Below are 24,377 nucleotides of genomic sequence, written 5' to 3'. Positions count from 1 at the left end.
TGGATTGGGGCAAGCACCCAGCCTTTCAACACACCACACTGCATTCATACAGTTTTGGGCAGGGCTGTCTCATTCTTTGTGTCACACACACAGATACCAGACATCCATAACATGAAGTGTATGCTTGTTACACACTCCATTCACATGGGTCCCATCCCAAGGGTGTTCCGCAACATACAATCACTGGGAAGGTGCCACGGTTCACCCCTGAAAGGTGTGGCAGAAATGGAGGCTCCACTGAGCCACAGCCGGTTTGGCAGCAGCACTCTAGCCTTTCCTAGACTTCTGTATATAGGGAGGCCATGCCCCCTTTCCGTCACGTTGCAACTTGCTCGTTCAGTTTTTTTAAACTGTCCCGCTTGTGTTAGCATTGCTCAGTATCCTCTGTGCCTTCTGTTTTGCTTTCCAGGGCAGGTACTTCTACGCTGCCCAACTTCTTACTAATCTCTCCCACCTCTGTCTCCTACTTCCCGCGCTCTCTGGGGTGCTCCTTTTTTCTATCTTTCCGCCTCTCCTTTGTTACATTTCATGGAACGCGGTTCCCTGCCCGCCGTCTCCGTCCCTTTTGGCTCCTCCCTCTCTCTCTCTCTCCTTTTTTCCCTTCCCGTTCGATCCTTTCTCTAGATTCCCTTTGGGACATTAGTCAATCCCCTTTTTTTCCCCTTTTCCCTCGTTCCTTGCAGGCTGGTCTATTTGCTCTAGCCTTGCTGCATTTCCTACGCTCTTCCCGGCTCCGCCTCTCTCTTCTGCTCTCGCTCGGTACTCTCTCTCTCTCGACCTCTTTCTTAGCTGATCCTGTTTTCTTTCTCCAATGTTCCATTTTCTTATGAACTCTTCTTCTACCACTTACCTTGGTTCCTTACCTGAGATTCTTTTCCATTCCTTCTGCGGTCTGTTCTAGGGGATTCTCCTCCTCGGTTTAGTTTCTCTCCTGGCTGCTCTGGGTCTCCTCCCTGCACTTTCCCTATTACCTTTTGTTAGAACGCTGGAGCGCTAGCTGTCCTTGGCTCCTCTTCACTGCTTGGAACTGCTCCTCCTGGGACTGTTTGTGCAGAGGGTCAATCCAGCCTCTCTCAGGACAAGGTTTCTGCCTGCAATATTCCAGCCTCTCTCAGGAAAGGTTCCTGCCTGCAATATTCCAGCCTCTCTCAGGACAAGGTTTCTGCCTGCAATATTTCGACCATCAGCTGCACTCAACTGATCCAGTCTCTCACAGCTCAGGGTTTTTTATGCCTGAATCGGCTTTTTCCCTGTATTTTGGGGCAGGCTTCCTCACAACCACAGTCACTGTGGCCTCGGGTGGAGCGTGTCCCTATCTCTATGAACGAAAGAAGGGAAAGAAGACTACAGAGACAGAAGGAGACCAGAAATCCCGTAAGAAGGAGAAAAGAAGAGAGACGAAACCCCTCGAAGACTATTCTTCTGGGGATCCAGGTGAGGAGATACAGGGGGAGGAAGGCACAGACTCTGACATCTTGCAACCCCAACAGACAAACATGGCTTCACTGGAACAATATCAGGAGATGATAAACACCATCCAGGTAATAAACACCATCCAGGGTCTTCAAGCAGAAGTTCTGAATCGTTGAACAGAGAACTTGAATTTAAAACAACAGGTAGCTGCAAGGGAAGACTCACGTGGTGACTTACCCCCCCTGACGTTCTCCTTTGGCAAATATGAAGGTAACCCCAAATTATTGAAGGAATTTCTGGATGCCTGCATGGTTTATTTCACGTTCCGTCCTAAGGCATACGAACTGGATCGAGCTAAGGTTGGCTTTTTAGTGTCCAACCTGGTGGGGAATGCTTTGGCATGCTCTACCCCGCTGATTACTCAGGCTGATGCAGTTATCAATGATTTCACTCAGTTCACCCAGCTTTTGAACAACAGATTCAGGCACCCGGAGGTCCAGTATTCCACCTAGACATCCGCCAAGGGGCACAAGAGGTCCAGTCTTATGCTTCTGCATTCAGTAAACTGGCAACTGAAGCTGGCTGGCCTGGTTCGCCTCAACAAACCCTCTTTTGCCATGGTCGTATTTAAAGGATGAGTTAGCAAGGGTAGCTCGCCCCGCTTCCTTTAGGGAATTGGTGACTCTGACCATCCAGTTGTTATACCGACCTCCAAGAAAGAAGACAGGAAAGGCGATGAAACAGAGTCCCCCTTCCCACAGGAACTTCAACAGTTAGTCCTCTAAGACGTTCCCAGAGAGAGGAACCCATGCAGATTGGCACAACAAGAGGTACCCTGACACCAGAAGAACAAAAGCGTCGCAGAGATCAGGGCCTATGTATGTACTGTGGATCTTCAAAGCATCTGCTTCGCAACTGCCCCGAAGTTCCTCCCAGGCGTTCGGGAAACACGTCTCCCCGGTCTTGCGCAGGGAAAAGATTCGGGCAGAGGTAATAGGTCCCTGCAATGTCTTTCAACATACCAAACCCCTTGAGGACCATCGTCTCATGGTTTTTGCAGTCAGCCTAAATTTTGAGTCAGCACCAGCGGTGGAGATCATTGCTATGCTAGATTGTGGAGTCGCGGGGAACTTCATAGACATTCAGTGGGCACAAGAGCATCAAATACCTTTCCGTCAGAAAGCCAGTCATCTTCCTGTGGAAGGAGTGGATGGATCTCCACTTATGTCTGGGCCTATTGTTCAGGAGACAGGCCCTGTCATGATGTCCCTATTTCAACATCAGGAACAGATATCTTTTGATGTTATCAGGGCCGCGCATTTTCTGGTTATTCTGGGCATACCATGCTGTGTCGCCACAACCCCAGCATAGACTGGTCAGCTATTACCATTTGCTTCTCTTCACCGTACTGTGCCCTTCACTGTTTGCCGCAGACCCTCCCTGTTTCTGGAGACGGCCTTGTGGTTCTAGTGTCTACTTCAGTAGTGCAGTCAGTGCCCGCCATACTATCAGCAGTTTGCTGACATTTTTGAGGATAAGAAACCTCGATCTTTGCCTCCTTATCGTGCTGAGGACTGCAGTATAGAATTGAAGCCAGGTGCTTTGGTGCCTTTCGATAGCATGTACCCCATGTCCCTCCCAGAAAGGAGGGCGCTCAAGGAATACTTGGATGCCAACCTCCAGAATGGACTTATTCAGGAGTCTTGCTCTTCAGCGGGAGCCTCCATGTTCTTTATCCCAAAGAAGGGGACTACGGAATTAAGACTGTGCATAGGTTACCACAGACTAATAGTCTGACAATACGCTACCAATACCCCATGCACTTGAAAAAGGAGGTCCTTGAAGCTGTTGAAGGGGCTAGCATTTTCACCAAACTGGATTTATGAGGGGCCTACCATTTGTTAAGTATCAGAGAAGGCGACGAGTGGAAGACGGCGTTCCGCACCCCACTGGGACATTTTGAGAACAGAGTGATCCCGTTCGGCCTGGTGAATGCCCCTGCTATCTTCCAATGTTTTGTGGACAAGATTTTTTAAGACCTATAGTATGCATCTGTGGTGGTGTACTTGGATGACATTTTGGTTTTTTCCTCATCCCTCTCTGAACATCGAAGACACGTTACGGAGGTTCTGCAAAGGCTGAGAGAAAACCAACTGTTGGTGAAACCAGACAAGTGTACTTTTGAGGTCACTTCGGTATCTTATTTGGGATTCATTCTCTACAAGGAAGGGTTACCAATGGACCCTGAGAAGGTCAAGGCTGTGCTACAATGGCCAATCCCCAAGAATACTAAGGACATCCAACGATTTTTGGGTCTATCGAACTTTTACTGGAGGTTTATTCCTAACTTTTCTGAAGTCGTCCTACCCATAGCTCAACTGTTGAAAAAAGGAAAGTGATTCGAATGGGATATGAAAGCAGATCAGGCCTTTCAGCAACTCAAGCAGGCCTTTACTTCTGCCCCGATCCTGATTCAACCCAATCAGTCCCTTCCCTTTGTGGTGGAGACAGACGCTTCTGGAGGAGCTATAGGTGCTGCGTTACTAAAAAAAGATAAGGACGGCGGGGAACACCCAGTGGCTTACTACTCCACGACACTCACTCCTAGAGAAAGAAATTATTCTGTCTTGGAAAAGGAGCTTCTGGCTATCCGCCAAGCCTGCATTGAATGGAGACACCTACTACAGGGATCAACCCATCCTTTCCTTGTCCACACGGACCACCGTAATTTAAAGGTACTACAACAAATGGAATGTCGCAATTCCAGACACGCTCGTTGGGCCTACTTTTTCTCTCAATATGATTTCGAAATCACCACTCGCCCAGGAAGAGAAAATGTATTGGCTGATGCATTATCCCGGAGCCAGGAAGACGAATCTACTGATCCTCAGTTATGCGAAGGTATACTATCCGGGAAAAGATTTCTAGGGGAGGTCCACTCCTTTTTGCAGGATGTTGAACACTCAACTAGATCATCACAGATCCCACAGCAACATCTACAGCTATTGGAGAAGAGAGGGCCATTCTACTTCCATCATGGGAAATTGTACCTGCCGTCAAAAGACCTCTGAGTACAAGCAATATTATGGTGTCACGATCTCCCTTCGGCAGGGCACAAGGGCCGAGGTGCTACCTTAGATCTTAAATCAAGACAATTTTGGTGGCCGACTATACACAAGGATGTCAAGGAGTATGTGGCGGGGTGTCCAGCGTGTGCTTCCAATAAACACTCTATGTCAAGGCCATTAGGTCTCCTTCAATGAGAGCCACTACTGTTTCAACCTTGGGAACAAATCTCCACTGATTTTATTGTTGACTTGCCACCCTCATTAGGGTTCACAGCTATCACGGTCACGGTAGACACCTGGAGTAAATTAGCACATTTCTCCCCGCTTCCGAGCTTACCTATCTCAGGATAGGTTTCTGCCTGCAATATTTCGACCATCAGCTGCACTCAACTGATCCAGTCTCTCACAGCTCATGGTTTTTTTATGCCTGAATCACCTTTTTCCCTGTAATTTGGGGCAGGCTCCCTTGGTTCCGCCTGCCTGTCTTCACAACCACAGTCACGGTGGCCTCGGGTGGAGCTCGTCCCTATCTCTACGAACGAAAGAAGAGAAAGAAGACTACAGAGACAGGAGACCAAAAATCATGTAAGAAGGCGAAAAGAAGAGAGAGGAAACCCCTTCAAGACTATTATTCTGAGGATCAAGGTGAGGAGATACAGGGGGAGAAAGGCACATACTCTGACAGCAGGCTCCAGACAGTCTGGCCTGGACAATCCACAAGACCATACCTGAAACTTCCACCCAACATCCAGTCAGGGGAAGGGACAGAGTCAGGGCTTCCCAGGACTTTGGGAAAACTGGGAAAACAAGGTAACAGGTAATAGAAACTAAGAGGCCACAGGGGCCATCTTGTCTCCTTTCAGGAATCCACTGATTCCTATGGCAGGGTCTTGGTATCCCAAAATTGGGGATACCCAGAACACCTGTCAAATTCAGCATGGAGCTGCCACAACCCATACCCTGCTCTGTGGGCCAAACAAAGGTGCCCAAAAACATACACTAGTGGTACAGGGTTGTACCCCCCACCCATGGGTGCTATAAGGGTATCCCAAGTGTCTGTTCACCACAACCAAAAAGAGGAAAATGCTGCACTGCCAGGAGTCCCACATGGACTCCTGTGCAGAAAACAATACAGAACACACGTGATAAGGGAGTATAGTACAAGGACATGGAGGCCCTGTTCCTCCAATGCATTTCCAGCATCACACTCGTACCCCCTGCACACGACTAAACGGTTAACAGTCACTTTTTTTAGAACTCTTACTTTTCCGATATATGTATTAGGTGGCCTAGTGCCAGGGCTGCTTTCTCCCCACGCCCCACCCCCCCCGCACGCAAATATAAGTAACATATAACACTAGTTTGTGATCTTACATACAATATCAAGATGGTGTGTACTGCTAGAGAACCAAACACATATTAGTTCTGGAACCCCAGAAATGTGTCAGCCTCCTTTGGCATTGTGGGTGAGATTGAAACACGTCTCGGGTTGCAGTCTCTCCTGTGCAGACGGTTCATGGTGAGGCGCTTTTTTCTGGGATGCAGCCATTGGTGTAAGGGTCACAGGAATGTGCATATGGTTGGGCCCGTACTGCAATGGCACAGACTACAGAAATGCCTTTATCGCCTTTTGCTTTTGTCACTTCTCCAGTGTTGCTGTTTACAAACAATGGGATGTCATCAGCCAATGAGTCAATTGTTTTAGGGCATGTGTATAGGAAAGGGGTGGGGGGGGGTGCTGGGATTAGCTTGATTATTTACTTGCAAGCAACAGAAGTTGCTAGAAAAAGTCCACTTGTGCAAAGTGCGCACTTATACATGCCATGGTGTCGTTGAAAGGCCTAATTCCAAAACATTCCATATCTGGCCAAAGGTATTTGCTCTGCCACCACACTTGACGTATTTTCCATAAAGCTCTGTTGGGGTGGAGTGGGGTACCGTGCCGCATTATTTGTTACATGCCAGGGCTGCAGGGATGCCTCCAGCAGAGGCGCTGTTTCCCCACACACCAGTGCATTCACTGGCGCCCTGAGGGGAACGGAAGGAGGAAGTATTGATAAACACGCACCTCTATGGGAAGGCGTGTGAGTGGTATCCCAGCCTGCGCCTGCTGCACAGGCCTTTCATGGCAGGCATGCATCATTCCTTCCCGGAATGGAGGGGTTTTTGTCCCAGGCCATTCTTGTAGGCACAGTCGGGGGGTCCCTGAAACCCTTGGGTACTTCTGATGAAGACATTCGCTAATCCTGTATTGCTTTGATGTTATTCAGGTTTTGGGTTCCAAATGTGAAAGGTGTCACAAGCTGCCCTTCAGTGAAATATATACTGTGTATTAAAGAATTTAGAGCAGCGCTGGGAAAGCGTTTATAGACCAGTGCGTTTTGGAGATACTGCAATGCTATACCCCGGTACAAAGCTGCAATTTTCCAGTTACATATGACATTCACTTGGAATCGTTTCTCTCCTGTGGATTTTATAACATCTAAATAACTAGTAAGGGGTGCACTCTGCTTAATTTGCCTTGCTGCTTGGCGCTGGTTGTGGGGTTTGTGTACATTAGTTTCAGTTGGCGTTTTACCTAAACGAGTAGAGTTAACCTTCATTGACTCCCCTCTGGACACAGAGCCAGACGCCCAAACACACATGAGATAGGCTTGCTTCAGACATCTGTGCACCTTTGGCAGTCAAACTGTCAAACTGGGAGCTTGGGGCTGGCTCAGCATTTCATGCTTCTTACGTGAGGTCTGTGCATTGGGTGCCATTGAAATAGGTAATACGCCAACGCTTAAGATGAAGGGGCGCTTGGAACAAAACTCTATATACAAAGGTGTGATTGTTATATTTATCATATTAATCCAGTAGAAACCATTTGTAACGGGTCAGTTGGAATGTCCACCAGTTTCGATGAGTGCAGATAGCAGGTGAATGAAAGAAGGCCGGTATTTCCACCGCGCACCCTTCCAGGAGGCACATTCTAACACCCTGGCTTCCCGTTTTGTGACCTGCTCTTTCCACCCAGGCGTTATTTGCAGAAAACGTTTGCACCGTCCATTCGTAGAAAACGAATCATGCTCTGAGCCAGCCAAAGCGGTGGCCGTGTGGCGTGGTGCGGTGGCATGTGTGTCTGTTTGTAATTAGTGCTGCTCGAGTGTTATGCTTTTAACTAGAGCGCACTATTGGGAGGCGGTTAGAACAGCAAGTCTGCTCCATAGCTGCGCTCTGTTACTTAGCAACCACGTGTCGGCGTAAGGTAAACCTGTTGGGTGGCTTAGATGAGATGGTATCTGCTACTTAACGTACTGTGCCGCAGCTACTACGGCTCGAAAAACTGGCTTTCAAGATTTCTTTAAACAATGGCCAGACATGCCAATATCACGAGACGTTGGAATCGGATCACAATGTGTTTCACGTAGTGCAACGAGTGGCAGGCCGCTGTCACTCCCGGTAGCTCGAGCGATAATCGATGGTCGGATTAGGGCTACTTCCGTTTCCTTTGCTGACTGAAACGAGCCAGTTTGGATTAATATTTCACAGCTCGGTGCGAGGGAACAGCGGCATCCGCTCGCGTACATCTGGCAGGGAATGTTCTCGTGAATGCATTACTCGGAAATGAACGACACGGAGTACGTGCAGCGCAATAGCGCGGGCACACACCTGAGAAAACAAACCGCTGGCGTTAGCGGCGCGGCGGTACGTGCGTGCTCGGGATACGTGCGCCACGGCCGGCACGGAGAGCTGGCCGCCTTCTCGAACTTTCGTTTTGGGAATTCCCGGCGGAGGCGGGATTGCATGGAAGGTCTGTTAATTTCGCCCGGTTTGCCCCTCCGTAGAATACCTGTTTATTTTGAGGAGCCCTTTTCTGAGAAATTGAACGTACTTAAACGGGACTGGGTGTACAAATAGCGAGGGGATACTATGAAACGAGGGATACTGGTCCATTCAAACTGATGTGACTAGAAAAAAAGGCCCTAGCGAGAAGCTGGGCCGCCTTGGCCATGCAAGCATCCCACAGAAAACGGTCAAATACAAAGACACACCTATTGCCACGCGTTGACAGCGCGTAAATGCTATGGCTTAAAGATGTTTAGTAAATAAATATACTTCGACAAACATTCCCTGTAGCATCACGTTAACGGCGCCCCAGCGCAGGCCTGTGTGCACGCTCCGCTCTAGGCTGCCATAAGCAGGCTTCTTTGCCATCCTTCTTCACAAATTGCATTTCGCGTGGAATCGATTTTTTCCCTCCGTGCTCTGGGTTTGCACAATGTTTTGAAAAAAAACATGTTATACATAAAGCATCGTGTTGTGAGTGGCTTGGCTCGCTCTGGCTTGGGAATATAAAGCCTGTTTTTTCTTTATCTAATTATCACTTTTCCGTGCTGTATCAAATGCAGAAGTTGGACAAGCCCCTGTTTGGACGGGGTCGTGGGCATGCCAAGGAAACTGGTGTTTTTGCCCAGCTCCTTTTTCGCGCCTGGTCCAAGATGTGTCCTCAGCCAGGCGGGTGTTTGTTGCATTTTGCGCTTCTTGTTTGTTTAACTATGGCAACCTTGTATTAGAACCTTTACCCCGTGCCATCTTTGTTTATATCAGAGAGGCCAGCGGTACTAGTAGTGCTGTAAAATCCGGTTGGGGCCTGCTCACAGAATAAGCAAATATATGATATTCGTTTTCATTATTCGTTTTCATGTTGGTGCTATACCTCGCCACGCTACTTCTGCAGAGACATACTCAACTGGCATGCCCAGTGTCTTTCCAGCCGCTCACACTTGTTTACGTTTTATAACACACCATTTCACCAGTGTTTTCTTACCCTTCTAAACAGTGCCCTGTCGCTCAGTTTGAGTAGTGAGTCTTTTTTCTATTTCCTTCGTCTCCACAGATTGGATGAATGAACGGTGGTGCGCCTGGCTATTTCCAGCCTGTGAATGGTCCGGATAGTGAAATCATGTGACCTGGACTAATAAGATTCTGACTATTGTCATTCCATCGATATTACCATTCAATTTTCATTCACGTGCAAGTATTGACAAACTACTCACCGCATCTGTGTTGTAAGCACATATCGCAGTGCAAGGAAACACGAACTAATCCAGAATTCTGAACTTTAATGCTTTATGTCAATTGTCATTTTTACCGAGCTTAGCTTTTTTTTCGATGTTGAAGAGTTTTTTTTACGACTGTGATATGACATCAGCCAACTTTTTATAGTTAACGAAAGCAACATTTTAAAAGTTCCTACATGATATATACTACAAGTGATGTTGCTGAAACCCATTGTCGTTCCAGGGCATGTTGGCGTTTGTGTATGTTTGAGTTTTTAAGCGGGACACATTTTAAAATAGTGGTCCGTGGTACTTTCATATACATGTCCGTCCTTGTGAAAACGTGCAACGACTACGGCATGTTAAATGAACCTGGGCATGTTTGCAGTAGTGCTTTTTTTTATTTTTGTTGTCTTTCTTGCTCGAACGAACTCGCTCAAGGGAACATTGTTTGCGTGTTGCGTTCCTATTCTGCTATGGATTAAAAACCCGAAACTCTCGTGAATGTTCTGACTAAAAGAATGAGGAAATCCGATGTGATCTGTCTCATGTGCGCCATAAATATGATGTAATGCAGAAGCAGGGGTGTTTTTTGCGAAGGGTGCTCGGGTTAGTGATTGTTTAATGTGCACGCGCGGGAAATTCAGAGTGCGCCTAGAAGCTAATAATGTGACGCGGCACTATCTTAAAGAGATGATACATACACGAGTTTGAAAAGGCAAAATGCAACTCATCACGCTCAAGACCCGATTCATGGAATGCATTGCACGGTGCAACTTTGCACTGCTGAAAAGTGACTTTGCACTGCCGACACAAACCCTGATTCATGCAACTGTGCAAAGTCACTTTGCACTGTAAACATACACTTTGCACTGCTGCACCCTGGTTCATGAAGCAGTGCAAAGTGTATTTTTGCAGTGCAAAGTCACTTTGCACGAGTGAAAAGTCACTTTTCACCGTGCAAAATATTCCATTAATCAGGCCCTCAGTCTACTAGTACTGTAATAGGTCGTGGGCGAAAAACACCACTGCCCCGAGATGGCAAGACCTCAGGTGTCCATTGGAGGCATTCTTGCGCCTGGCGAACTTGCAGCTCACTGAAAAACGCAGTGCATGGCGTGGGCGAGGCGCTTGGTCTGCGCGTGTGCCCCGCGTTAATGGCAGCTAAAGGAATCGGCAGGCGCTATGACACCTGCGATGCGGCGGTAAGAAGAGAGCGTAGACTAGTGGCCGCTGTTGTCCCGGTGCTGGGGCCGCTGCTTCGACCCCGGCAGTCTTTATTCCGAGGGGTCCTGCATCCGTCATCTGCATCACAAATGGGTCTCGAGCGCTGAGGCGGGCGGCGTGTGTCAGTTAAACCAATAAGGTAAGGAGGAGACTCGGGCTGCGGTTTGCTGTGCAAACACCTCCCAAATAAGCCGCAGGCGGAGTGGTGGCAGAGCTGCTGCAAGCCAGAACAAACAACTGCCAGGGAAGGGCTCTTTGTCCCAGGATCTGTGGTCATTATCTCCTGAGCTTAGTAGTGGGCAAAGACTGTCGCAGCCTGAGATTGCCAACAATCGGTGGGAGCCCACGGCAGGCTGAAAGTTCGCGAACACCCACGGGCCCTTTTTTGCGGAGCTGGTGCCAGTGGGAGGACATGCGCCGTGCCTGTGCTGCAGGCGGTGGGACCTTCCTCCAGTCTCGGAGCCGCGAGGTGGCTGCATATCTGTGGAGGTAGCGGGAGAGCCGCAGCAGCGAGGCGAGCACGGAACAGACAGCTCTCCCCCGAGTGACTGCAGCCCGGCCGGCGGCCCACCCAGCGCAGCGGGCACCGGACTCCGGGCGGACCGGACAGGAGGCCACCTCTCAGCCCTGACTGGATGATTCCCTTGCCGGACACAGAGGCCCCCAGCTGTCCTCGCTCGCTCCCCATGCAGGCGGGCAAGGCTTCCAAACTCTTCTTATCAGCCAGCCCGGGAGCGCGCTTTATCTGGGCATAAAACAATGCGAAGAATGAGGCGCAGCTAAATGAAAACCTGAGAGGGAAACCTACACCCGGCGGATCCGGCGGCGGCAATCCGATCGCTGTAAGTACCAGCCGCCTGTGGACTGACACCGCAGCTCCCCCTTTCCCCTGCGCGCGCGAGGTAACCGTAGCTTCCTTTTTTCATACTTTGTTTAGATAAGTCCGAAGCCCTACTTTCTTCCACTTTGGTGCATTTTGCCTGCTGGTCGGTCACGTTGCAGTCATGGCTGGGCTGCGCAGCTTGCGCACGCTGTAGCGGCGTAGCCTGCACCCACGCCGTGTCCAGGGAGGCATATGTTTTGGGCTGACAACAGGATTGCAAAGATGAGAAGGTGCAGCCACGCTTCCGGGACCACAGTGGTCCCTTCAGGGCACCTCAGACAGCCGAAGAAGGGGGCATTCGTGGCCTCAAACGCAAGCAGCGCCTCGCATCTGAACTCGCATTGCTGACACTTTAGCGGGCATTACAACTACACAGACTGGCATTGCTAAACACGGCCTTTACAGAGCAGACTCAGGTTTATCTTTGCTAAACATGTCAGAGCCCCTTTAGCGAGAACGAAGGACCTGTGTTATGGGAAGTAGCCCACTCGGGAGGGTCTGTGTACGGGTCTTCTGTTATGACAATTATAGCGCTACCTATATAGCGGGATTGTAACCCCTCATATGCCGGCACCGTCTCAAAGAACCTTTGCTATGTTTGTTCTCAGCATAGGGCCCTTTCTCGATTCAGTATTAGACTGCAAGGCTGCACAGATATGATCCGTGTTCCCTAGAGGGCCCCTCCGATGAAGTAATGTGTTCCTCTATCCTAGCGCTTTGATAAGGCGAGGGCCTTAACTTTGCGCGTTCTGCTTAGCGCTTGCGATGCTGAGCAAAACGTGCAGACTGCGTCCATGACTCGGACAAGAACCCCAGTCCTGAAAGATTTCGGTGCAAATCAGTGGAAATTGGCAGGACTTTTAATGTTTGATAAGAATTTGTGTGATGGTTTTTAGTGTGTTGTGTTGGGTTCACAGGTTTCAATCACAATAACGAAAGTAAAGGAACACTCGTGATAATCTCGGAAGCAGGAAATCCTTTAAATCATTAAGGCCGAGTTGCGCCAATTTCGCCAAACCCCCCGCCCCCCACCCCCAGCTTTCAGGTTTGCAGAATAAACGTCTGCACAACTGCAGCCCTGGGCCCTGACAGGTGGTCACACTGTGCAGCGCTGGGCCATAAAACCGGGGAGCCCACGGCTCCGGGCTTCCAGTGAATCGGTGGCCGCTTAAAGGGCGGGCATTAAGAGGGCATTATTTGATGCGGAGACGCCGCTTTACTATTTCAGCGAATATCGAAGCGCGGCTGCTACGATCCAAGGGCAGCACATCAGGCTACAGGAAGTAGCCGCATTGCTCGGTCACGGACATTCAAAATAACTATTGAAAGCTACTTAAAACTCAATTTAACAGTTTCTATTTTCCACGAAGTGTATTTTGGCCTTCGTCTGCCTTTTTGGATATCTTGTCTGAATTTCAGACGGACTGATCTGCAATGAATTACACGTTAAAAGGGAAAAGGACGAGATGTCAGTGTTAGCCAGGCCACACATGTTGGTTGTATTTTGTTTGATGCTGTAAACTATATTGACTGTCTGACATCTTTATCATGGCATCCCGCCCCCGAGTTTTACACGTATCGGCGCATGTGGCGGCTTCAGACTGCTGTCACACAACTGTGACAGATACTCACAGAGGAGCGAAGGCGCATATGAACAATGCCCCTTCGAATGCCAATGAAACATTGGCGACATATTTTAAAATCCCGGTTTAGGAAATGTGGCTTTTTAACAGAAGGAGTGCCCTTTCTCTGCGTCCCTTAACTTGTGAATCACGCTCTGCTGCTCTGAGGACTGTTTCACTGTGAATGAAATGCGACGGGTTCTGCAGTGTCGAAGCCCGCACGGCGTGTGCCTTTCCACTGCCCAGGCCGGCCCTGACCCCTGCCACCCACTGAAGGCGGTGGGTGACAGCAGGGGCAGGCCGGCTCTCAACCCTGCAGCATCGTGGGGCCTGCACCCGGGCGGAGCTGACAGGCCGGCGGCTTCCTGCCTTTGATAGACTTCAGCAGAACCGGTTTCTGAACCCAAGCACTGGGGGCAACTGCCCCGCAGACCCGCAGCTCTGTTGTGTAAACAGCAAGTATTGTTGTGGCAAGGGGCGAGTTCGGTCACAATACGGCATCACGCAAGGGGCTATTGCTGCTTGCAGCATCTCACACTGGCCTCTCCAAATATGCCCCTAATTGCCACAGTGCAGAAATAGTTTTCAACTAAAAGCCTTTAATTTGTAATAATGTTTTTAATCCCATTTAAACTCACAGCTCATGTTCGTCATTGATAGTTTTGCCATGCCGACCTTTGAATACATGTGCGTGAAAACGTTTCGAATAGAAAAGTTGTACACACAGAGGACAGCGCGCTTAAATATGACCTTAAAACGCAAATGGTGATTTTATTATGGACCAGTTCTTCTGGGCAGTTTTGGATTATGCGCCTGCCCGTTTGCCTACAATAGAACCGCCTAATGGAATTAATTACAGACGGGGCAATTAAATGAGATTTTGGCACACAAACTTAATATAAAATACCATTAAATCGTTTTCGGTACCTTTTATAGTCAGATACAAAACGTGCCTGTCCGGTGTATGTGATATCACACGTACACACGCATTTGGAATGTGTAAATGCTCCTATATGTACATCTATAGTCTCAGTCAAATGAAAGCCTCTGTCTGTTTTTGAGTCGAGCGGTGTTTTAGAAATCGCCTGTGGTGACGAAAGTCACCTCGGCGGCCCGTCCTTTCTGCGAGCGCCCGGCCTGCACTCTGCACTCTGCGCTCTGCGCGGCCGCCAGGCCCACTCGCAGTTTACTGTTCGCGGAACGTTATTAACTCCCTGCCTTGGCCCGCGATCCGGCTGTCAGATGCTTTTGATTTGTCATTTCGCAAAGTGAAATAAACAGGGCGAAGGGCCGGCCCTTCCCTGCCCACCCTGGGGCCCAGTGGCGGGGAGGAAGTGATAACTGTGCCCACCCCGAGCAGGGTCTGACGGCCCTCGCCGGTGCCCGCTCGCCCGCCGTCTGGAAGTCATTGCTGGGGGGAGTGGGGTGGGGAGCAGGGCATTAAGAGATTTACTGTGGCCACTCGGACAGTCTCTGTAGCACCAGGTCAGGCTCAGCCAAAGGGGAGGGAGACAAAGTGTACACCAACAAAGCCCCCCCCCCCACCACCACTCCCCCCTCATCTGCAAAGGATTAGACTTTTAATTAGAGAAAAGGGAACATTCTAAAGACCTCATTAACTAATCAGGCCTTTCTGGGATTGGGCTCGGGGTTGACGGCGCGCTCGGCCTCCCTGGGGGGTGGGGGGCATTTCGACACCTTATTGGGACGAAATGCCAGATGACTCCATGTCCCAAGCCTCCAGCCTGGGTGGGTGCATTCTGGGAGTTGTAGTCACGTTCCACTCTGACGATGGCGCCTCTTCCCACCAAGCGCTAGCTTTCTGCATGTGGCAACAAAACACAAAAACCAAGGACTGCGCCTACTCCCAGCCATGGTGCAGACAGACGCTGCACATCACAAGAGGTCCATGATTTAAAACTAGGACATGGATCGTGGGAATGTTTTGGGAGGGTGGGGGGGGGGGGGGGTGGGTTCGCACCCGAACCAAGGCGTGGGCCTTATGACCCGACCACGTGTTGCAGCAGGATCCGATAACTCACAATGTGCATTGTTTTATTGCTGCTTATGCTTGCGTGCACGCTCCATGGCGATGCCAGCAGGCGCCGAGCGATGACACCACTTCTGTGTTCTTGTTTGGTGGTTTGTCTGCACCCTCCGGCCTGCTGAATGTCCTCACATACACAGAGGAAAAGCAGCCCCAGGAGAGCTATGTGCTCCCAGGGACTTGTGGGCCAGTTATTGTTTTATACCGCAGTCACATTTTCAACCTCAGCCTGTAAGTAAAAAATAAAAACATGTTCAGTGTAGCGTTTAGGAAACTGCAACTCCCCCCTCACATCTGTCGCTAACGGTTGCTTGTATCCCCAACACATTCGCTTTTCCTGGGCCACAATGTGGGTTCAGTTGACCAGCCCACGCGACCCTTTTATTGCCATGTTGATAAAAAAAAGTCCTTAAATATTAGTAACTCGCAGCATGTTTACAGTTATTCAAGGAATGCAGAGAAAAGGTGTTCATGGCGCACAGGGACGATCAAGGACTGGGATTCGGAAATCCCAGGAGGACCGAGGGAGGCAGAGAGGGACGTAGGGACGGAGGGACGGAGGGTCGGGACTGAAGATGGATGTGAAAGACAGAGCCTGATTCACCTGCGCATTTGATAATGGTGCAATCCCATTGAAGCACGCTCTGTGAATCAGGCCCAAAGAGTGGTTTAGAAAGACAGTGACACAGACGGGCAGGCGTGGTGTGATAAATAATGTACCACTGAAAAACACTAATTGGATGCCTCCATGGCAACATGTGAGGTTGGTTCCATGAAGTGAATGTGTGAACCCTGCTGCTGCATGGACTGCATGAAGCACGTACCCCCCCACCATCAGCTGTGCAATATATTTCTTTTTTGATCTACAGTTATTATTCTTTTGTTAGTCTAAATTCTTATGTCTTCCAACTTTCTTTCACAAGTATGTTTGCCTCCTTTGCGTGCTTGCGTGTGTGTGACGGAGAGAGAGAGAGAGAGAGACAGAGAGACAGAGAGACAGAGAGACAGAGAGAGAGACAGAGACAGAAGGGGGCATTACTAACAAAGATGAAATTAAGCCCTGACACGTAAAATGGCAGCATTTTTGTTGCGTTTGGCATATGCAGACAGCGTCTCAGTGGGCAGTGTGTCCTTGCACCCGTTCCCAGCAGTAGGCAGCAGGGGATGCACCGCCATGGCTTACTGGATGCCAGGCCGCCCAGTTATCACACCCATCACACAACATAGCAGACAGTGCACACTCCACAATGATACCCTTCCCCTCTCAGTGACATTTCTGGTGTGTATTATGGGCCGCATAAGGATACATATAGTTATGTTCACCGCTCTATGTTAAGAACAGCACCCAGGCAGTCACAGGAGCCCCCCCCCCCAAGGCACTGGTCACATGTAGTGCACATTTCAATATTAACATCATTGAGTATCCGAACCAAGAAATGTGAACGTGTTTGTTTTTATCAATGCATATCTATTTGCACACACCCATTTAACAGGGAGCGAGCCAGCAAGGGAGATGGAGGGCCAGGGACCGTAAAGCGTGTATATCAGCGACTGCCTTGCCTTCACCTAACGGTCTGCCACAGCATGCCGTCGCTTCTGTAAACCTAGTATTTTCCTTGGTGCAGTGTTGCACTGCTTCCTAGTTGGGGTTTTGCAATATATGAAGTCGACACACACACATACAGAGACTGAGAGATGACACTGAGCATTGGGGAGTGTAGAGCAGTGGTCTTCAAACTGTGGGTCTGGCCACCAGGGGTTCCCAAAGGATGTCTAGGGGGGCCCAATACTGCTTCAAAAGGGATTACAGTGGCTAACTTTAATAGAAAATATAAGCATTTTAATTGAAAATATAAGCAGTTATAGTTTCTAGGAGGGCCCGGGAACAATATGTGTACTCAAAGCGGCGAGGGGCTCGGCATAAAAAGGATTGAATACTGCTGGGGTAGAGGGAGGAGAGGTGGCGAGGAGCATAAAGATTAGAGCGACACAGATCAGGAAAATTCACTCACTGCCACCAGCCCAACATGGGGACTTACCATATGAATGCCTATGACACAGGGGGGCAACATCATTAAGCATTCAATGGGCAAAATCCCCTAAAGAATCCCCTTTGTGAATCAGGTTTATTGTGTTGATACTGTCGTATGGGTGAATCGAATTATAAACACCATGCCCCATTATCGAAGAAAAGTTGCCAGAGGTAAAAGGCCACTCCAGTTATTTTGAAAACTGCTTAGGGTGTTGAGAGTTAGTTACCACTATTTTGGAGGGTATTTCTTTTCATAAGTGGGACTACTTGTGGTAAATTAGGGGAAAACATTTTTATCAATGGCCAATGCCATAATACACAGTATATTACGTCTTGTGGTAAACATGCGCATGCAGAATTTCACTTGCCCCATCTCCTCCCCCCTCTCTCTTTCCCTCTCTCTTTCCACAAAGCAAACGATTGATTATTTGGTACCAATGGCAACCCACCGGGGCCGGATAATCAACTATGGTGGATAACTGAATGCTTGCTATCCAAGTGTACGCGAGCACTAAAACAGTAAAATGGCTGGATAACCATGATTGCTGAGCCTTTGCACTGTATATAATCACACTTCCAAACACTTGCTCGCCTGACCACAAACCGTTATTTGTCATTTACTTAACCAGGACTGTACTATTACTGGAAATTGGAGATGCTGGTTAATAGAGTGTTCTGGTTATTAAGGGGTCAGGTAACAATGCTTCTACCGTGCACCTCATTCTTTTTCTCTCTTTCCTTCTGTTTTATGCTCTCTCTGTTACCCCATTACGCTTTAGCTAATTCTATCTCTGTCAATCTTCCCCCCTCTGTCTCTCCCTCTCTCTGTGGGGTCTCTCACTTAGTGTCCCCTTTTATTATGCAGTCTTGCTCACTTTCTATCTCCCGGCTCACTCACCCTCATTCCCCACTCTCCATCTAATCCTCTTGAATCCCAATGCCTCTGATTTTCTTGTCCTCTTTCTTTTAATGTCTTTCTCTGTCCATCTCTTCTTGTTCTCTTTTTCTTCCTATCACTCACCCTCCCTGTTTTTATGCCCATACTTTGCTCCCTGGTCCTTTCCCATAGTAAAGTCAGCACTGGGAATCACATTTATGACGTGCAGTTTTAAAAATTGTAGGTGTGATTGATAACATTTGTGTTTTTGCTTTTCCATTAAAATATCTGCAGAGCGTGATTTGCCTTGCAAAACCCAAATAAGGCTCAGCACAACACCACATTTGACTAGGCAGCTGAACTTATGCTGATGTAGCCACTTGGAATACATGGAACACTTCCAGTCAGCATTTTTGAAATAATTGAGATACATTTCATCTTTACCTGATATATTTGTCAATTTGTCCTGAAATTGAAACCACAATAGCAAAGCAGCACTTTATACAATAAAAGCAATACATATTATAATAAATCCCTTGCAATTCACTTAAACTACTTATGCAATAGTTGAAACCCTTTTAAAGTCCCTAAACTCACCAATTCTGGTAATAAAGCAACTAAGAGCCCTTGGGTAGGGCCAGTGCTCAACAAAAAATGAAATACAATGGTGACTCTAGTACAGGGGAAAAGGGTGGGAGCGCGGTAGCAATATTGAATGGCTCTAGTGCCATCCAAGGGATTCTAGTGCAATGGTGAACAATTTCACACAAATGTGCCACTGGGGAGCACCTCGTGATTGGCTGAATGTGGTAAATCAGGCTGCGATCTCTCTTAAGGCCAGGAGGAAAGATCTGGAGATGCCTAAATGACAGGAACATTGGAGTCTGTGGGGACTGTGGTCATAGAATAGAGCGGGAAAAGTATGTTACAGGAATTACAGGTCATGAATTACAGGTTGAGAAACAACAGGTAAACATCACCTATATAACTCCAAACACATTAGATATATTGAATGCCACATTTACATTGTAAGGTTTAAGGACGTGTCTTTTCCATGAGTAATTCAATGTCACCTTACATATGGTGTTGCTATATTAGCCTATAGCAAATATCTATCTATCTATCTATCTATCTATCTATCTATCTATCTATCTATCTATCTATCTATCTATCTATCTATCTATCTATCCATACTGTACAAATGTTCACACACAAAAAAAATCTCTAGTTCAATATATGTTATGGTTGTAATGCAAGCCTTAACCACTAAAACTTGACAACTTTGTTGAACAATGTTACCATAAATTGTGCACCACCATGATCTGGAAAGAATATATCAATTGCTCCTTTTTAGGGGGCGTGCAGGGCCAGTAGTGGCCCGCTAGGCTGAGTCTAGGCAGAACTGAGTGAAGTATGGGACTTGACAAAGGCTCACAGCATTGTGCACGCCCTTATTTCGGGGTGATTGCTATATGCACCCAGGGTTTGTCTGGGGTGCAAATAGTTGTATTATTATTTTTTTGCTGGAAATGGGCACTGCACAGATTGCGCGGGCTCAATCGCAATAAAAAAAAAAAACGAGAAGATGGCTGTGGCCATAGTAAATAGAGAAGGGACTTTTCTGTTCACCATGGCAGTGGCTGTGGGTGGGGAGGAGAGCCGGTACTGGAGCACAAAGCTCCGCTCCAGTAGGTAAGTGGGAGAGGAAGGAGGTGGTTTGGGTAACAGGAGCAGGATGTCTTGGGGTTTGGAGGAGAAGTTAGGGGTATGTGGAGGCCGCATGGAGGGGTTCCTTATTGCCTTCACACAATCAAGATATCAGCACCCGGTGAAGAACCTTGGGTGGCCGGGCGGTACATTGTGTGCTCTTGCTTGCATTACCAGCCACCTGATTGGCTGAGTGCCCTTCTCCGGGTGTGAATAACTATAACTGCAGTGCCTGCGAGGCAGTCTCTTAGGTCAAGTCCGGGGCACATTGATCCTACCTGCAGGCCTAATGGGCATCACCTGCAGCCATTCTCTGGTGACCGTGAACCGATCTGTACTGCTAGCTGGAAATAGCAGAGGGCTATGCCCAGAAGTTACTGTACCTAGAAAAGAGATGCACTCTGCTGAGAATCGCTTGTGGTCATGGTACTTCTAGGGACAGGGCCCATTGTGAATGGATTATGACATGCTGAGAGGTCCCTATGCATGGACCATCAAAAAGGCCATACCGCAGGCACACTGGCACTACCTACCAACTTCTCTACCACGCTGTGTGTTCAATGTGTCCAACAGTACATATGCGTAGCTTTGCCAAACATTTTCTATGGGACTTCTTTCTTTTCACCCATCGCCTACAACTGAGTTATTTTGGAAACTTTTGCAAAATGGGGCAGAGTTTCATCCAGTTCCATATATAAAGGGAAAATAGTAAATTGTGATTTCACCATTTCTTTCTTTTAAGGAGCGCATCCCACGCCTTGTTTACAAGATCATGACCTGCCCCTGTCACCAGAACTGTGAGATGTCAGAATGTAGCATAAGGCCTACTAACTTCATATGCAATTTGCACATAATACCCCGTTTTCTAGGAGTCACATTGCTTGAAAATACATCGTTTATAATTCATGTGTATAACATCATTGCCACCGCTTTATAAGTAACACAACTCAAACCGCATGTCAACAACTATCCCTGCTTTGGAAACTCGAGCCCATTCTTACAGAAAGCAGCTCCAGATCCATTGTTCTGCCCTTGTCCTGTCTCGCCTAGAGTGAGAAAATGCCATGTTCGCTGGCGTTATCAGTACCACACTTACATCTGGGAGGCACCAAATACACTGCGTGCCTCATCAATGATTCTACAAATACACCTGCATAATGCCCACTATGTTTCAGCTTCAACGGCTACACTCAGTGGTCGAAGTGTACAAAAAAGTAGTGGAACTATGTTCCCTCTGCCCCATCCCCTTTTCTGTGCACTCCTTCCATTCTCACCGTCAGCCCCTGACCCCCATGCAAACCCCATACATGGGTCCTTCCTTTCCTCCACTCCACCCTGCAACATTGTGTTTTACAACCGTTCTAGTAAAACTGAAGAAAACACAATGAAAGAAAACGACTCAGCATGCACCTTCATGCAGCCTCCCCATTGCCACCCATCATGTGCACCTTTTAAGGGACACGGCCAGCCACAGACACCCCTCCCATTGCCTGCAAACAAGTCTGAGCCTACTACAGCCATTGGTGTGCAGATCGCGATCAAGCCGGGCATTTTGGCTGCTTGGGAATGGGTTTTGCATCCCAAGCAGCCGACTGAAATGATTAATCCTCTTCCAGCACCTAAGAGATAGCGCAGTGCAATGTTGCACTGGCTCAGAGGTGTTGCTAGGGGAGGGCTAAGGGGGCTATAGCCCCTTGTCTTTTGGTTGTAGCCCCTGATAGAAGCTCAGGGGTTACAACCAAAAAGGCTAGCTAGCCCCTAGTCTCGACAGTCCCACAATTAGCACAGCCCCGGATCTTTTCCAGACCTAGCAACACCCCTGCACTGGCTTGATACCAGCAGGACACAGGTTTGATTCCCCAAAAGAGATGACATAAAAATGTATTATTTTAAAAAGTTGCCGTCCTGGAACGTTATCGTGGGTCACATAAAGTAAGGAAACGATGACAGGTTGTCCCCCGAAAAGTAAAGGTACATGTACCTTTTAGTTACCGCCCACTTTGACCTCTGGCTACACCACATTAGCTCAAAGGCTAGGTATATCATACCCAAAGCTGTCACCATGCACGCGTGCTCCTACCTGAAAGGCAAATTAACCATCCCAGGTGGTCAGGGCCTCATCAAATGTCATGATCTGGCCAGACTAGAGTAGCAGAAATGGAAACAAGAAAGAACTAGTAAAGAAGTACTCTCATTCTATGCCACAAGACTGAGGAACCTCATGCCAATCAAAATATGACTTTGTGCAAACATTACAGAAATTCAGAAGAGATCAAGACCTTTCTCTTTAAGGAACACCGTCTTCACACCCCGCAAGGTACCACCCTGAAACCTACCAACCCCAATATCCCTTCTAATGACCACCTTTTAAAGTCTGATCGGAACCCCGGCTGTGTACACGCACCCCTAAATCCAACATGCAAACCCACCTCAGTGCTGCGATTGCTATGCACGAGTGTACTTACGCCTGCCTTCGGGTGGCAGAGACATAGAGGGATTTGCGTGAGCATTTCGCAGGCGGGAGGTTGCGCAGTGACCTCCATGAATACGCTTTGTCGTGCGCATTTGCACAGCTCCATGAATCAGGGTTTGTGTCGGCAGCGCAATGTCACTATTCAGCAGGGCAAAATCACTTTGAACCGTGCAAAAAATTCCATGAATCGGGCCCTTAGGCCTCATGAAAGCACAAATGTAAATGTGTGCAGGTCATTTGCTTCTGACTGTATAATGCACAGTGCCACATATGCATTTAGGACTAATGTGGATATAATGAATTCCAAATGCTAGATATGTTCGATCACAGGTGGTTTTTTTTTTTGGTAAATCCGGAGGCATTGGAATACACAGGTCCAACAAAAATGTCTTTATATGAAGATATTTTTAAAGGGGTTCAATAATGTTGCCATAATTACCGTTACAGCTCTTTAAATAATTAAAAGTGAAAGTGGCGTTGCTTAAGTGAATAGCTTTTTAAAATATAAAATCAAATTCTTGAATTATATATCATATCACTTTCTCCATAATGTTAGAAAACAAAATTGATGTGCTATCCCTTGATGTACCATTATATCACATAACAATTAGGTTGACATAATTCATACAATAATCAAAGTTTACAAGAAAGCACATTCTCATTTTAATTTACTCGAGGTATCTGAATAAGATTAGAGGGAACACGCGTATTTGTTGTGTATTCCTGGTAATTCTACTTGCTGGACACACATGTTGAACATGTGCATTTTAGCAGGATTATTTGGATTAAACATAGAAAGTGTATCCAATTGTAAGAACGTGTTGTTGTGTCACTATTTGGCAGCGATGGGAGACTCGTGTATAGAGCCTGTGGGAAGTTGTCTTTTTTGGTGTGTGAAAGACCTGTACTATTCAGAGGTTGAAGTTGGCAGGAGCTAAAGGGTGCTATGACCCTGTACTTTTTGGTAAACTCAGCCATTGCTCCCTTGCATTGTGTTGGCTTAGAACTGTTCGTGGACGGTAGGCAAAGAGCAAGTTTGTTTTTTGCTGCCCCCTTACTGGGGATTTGAGCCTTGGCCTTGCTTGCTCTGATTCGATTTCACATCTAGTTGAGCTTCCTGGTTGCCACTGGCTTTCTGTTTTTTTTTTCAGTAACCTGTCTGGGAAGTAAGGTCCATTCCGCAGACCGCAAATGGACCTGCTCAGAGAGCGATTAGCATTTGAGTGTGTTAACGTGAATTCGCTGTAGGCACTGCTCTGTGTGTAGGCAATGGGTGGGCGGGAGGAGTGGCTTAAGTTTTTGGCATGTCCCTAATGAGGTGTGGATGGTGGGCGATTACAGAGGGGATGGTGTATGAAGCTGTAGTGGGGACATTGATTTAAAGTGATGGTAGTCGTTTATGCATACATACAAAGATTTTCGATTCCATTCGGAAGATGCTTGTCCATACATGGTTTTAACTTTGGATCTTGGGACTTCTGGTTGTGGAGTTCCCCATTATAAATCCAGGCATACAAGTGCCAGAATGCAAAGTTGAATCAGGGCTGTAGTAGTGTCTCCCGAATAGAATGAATAATGTAGTCATATATCGTTTTAGGTGTATTTCCTTTCACTGTGTTTATTTCCGTCGTTGTGGTATAGTTGTAAAACACAGTTATGGGGTGGAGTGAGGAAAAGGAAGGGCCCAGGGACGAGGTTTCACTGGTTGAATTATGCCTGGGTGGTTGGAGGATGGGGGAGGAGTTATGAGGTCATTGGAGATGGGGGGAAAAGGGGATAGGTCACGCCAGAAAGGTGCACAGTTCCAGTTGGACCCTGGTGGGATTTAATTTGCATAAGCAAAGTCGGTGCAAACCCTATATTAATATTACAAGTTTTAAAAAAGGGTGTTTATTTGTCGGTGTTCTATATATTTCGATGTTGCCACACTTGGATGTACGATACCTGTGGTCGGGGTTACTTGGTCCGTGCAGGGCCGGTTTT

The 24,377-nt window shown here is 47.8% G+C and overlaps 1 protein-coding gene across 11 annotated transcripts in view; it reads left to right on the top strand.

Moving 5' to 3' along the window:
* Positions 1-10,964: 10,964 nt before the first annotated feature.
* EYA1 (EYA transcriptional coactivator and phosphatase 1) overlaps positions 10,965-24,377 on the top strand; it is a 395,631-nt gene continuing 382,218 nt past the window's right edge. For 8 of the 11 annotated variants that reach the window (XM_069621197.1, XM_069621196.1, XM_069621194.1 and 5 more), the window contains exon 1: positions 11,460-11,595. The gene's annotated coding sequence lies outside the window, so the exon portion shown is untranslated. Of the gene's footprint in view, positions 11,596-24,377 lie in introns of all 11 variants that reach the window. The other 3 variants (XM_069621201.1, XM_069621200.1, XM_069621198.1) reach the window with 2 other exon arrangements.

Source organism: Ambystoma mexicanum, chromosome 5q (assembly GCF_040938575.1).
Source record: "Ambystoma mexicanum isolate Mex_15411 chromosome 5q, UKY_AmexF1_1, whole genome shotgun sequence".
Classification (NCBI taxonomy): domain Eukaryota; kingdom Metazoa; phylum Chordata; class Amphibia; order Caudata; family Ambystomatidae; genus Ambystoma; species Ambystoma mexicanum.
The sequence above is the reverse complement of the archived record's forward strand: the minus strand, read 5'-3'. Positions and strand labels throughout refer to the sequence as shown.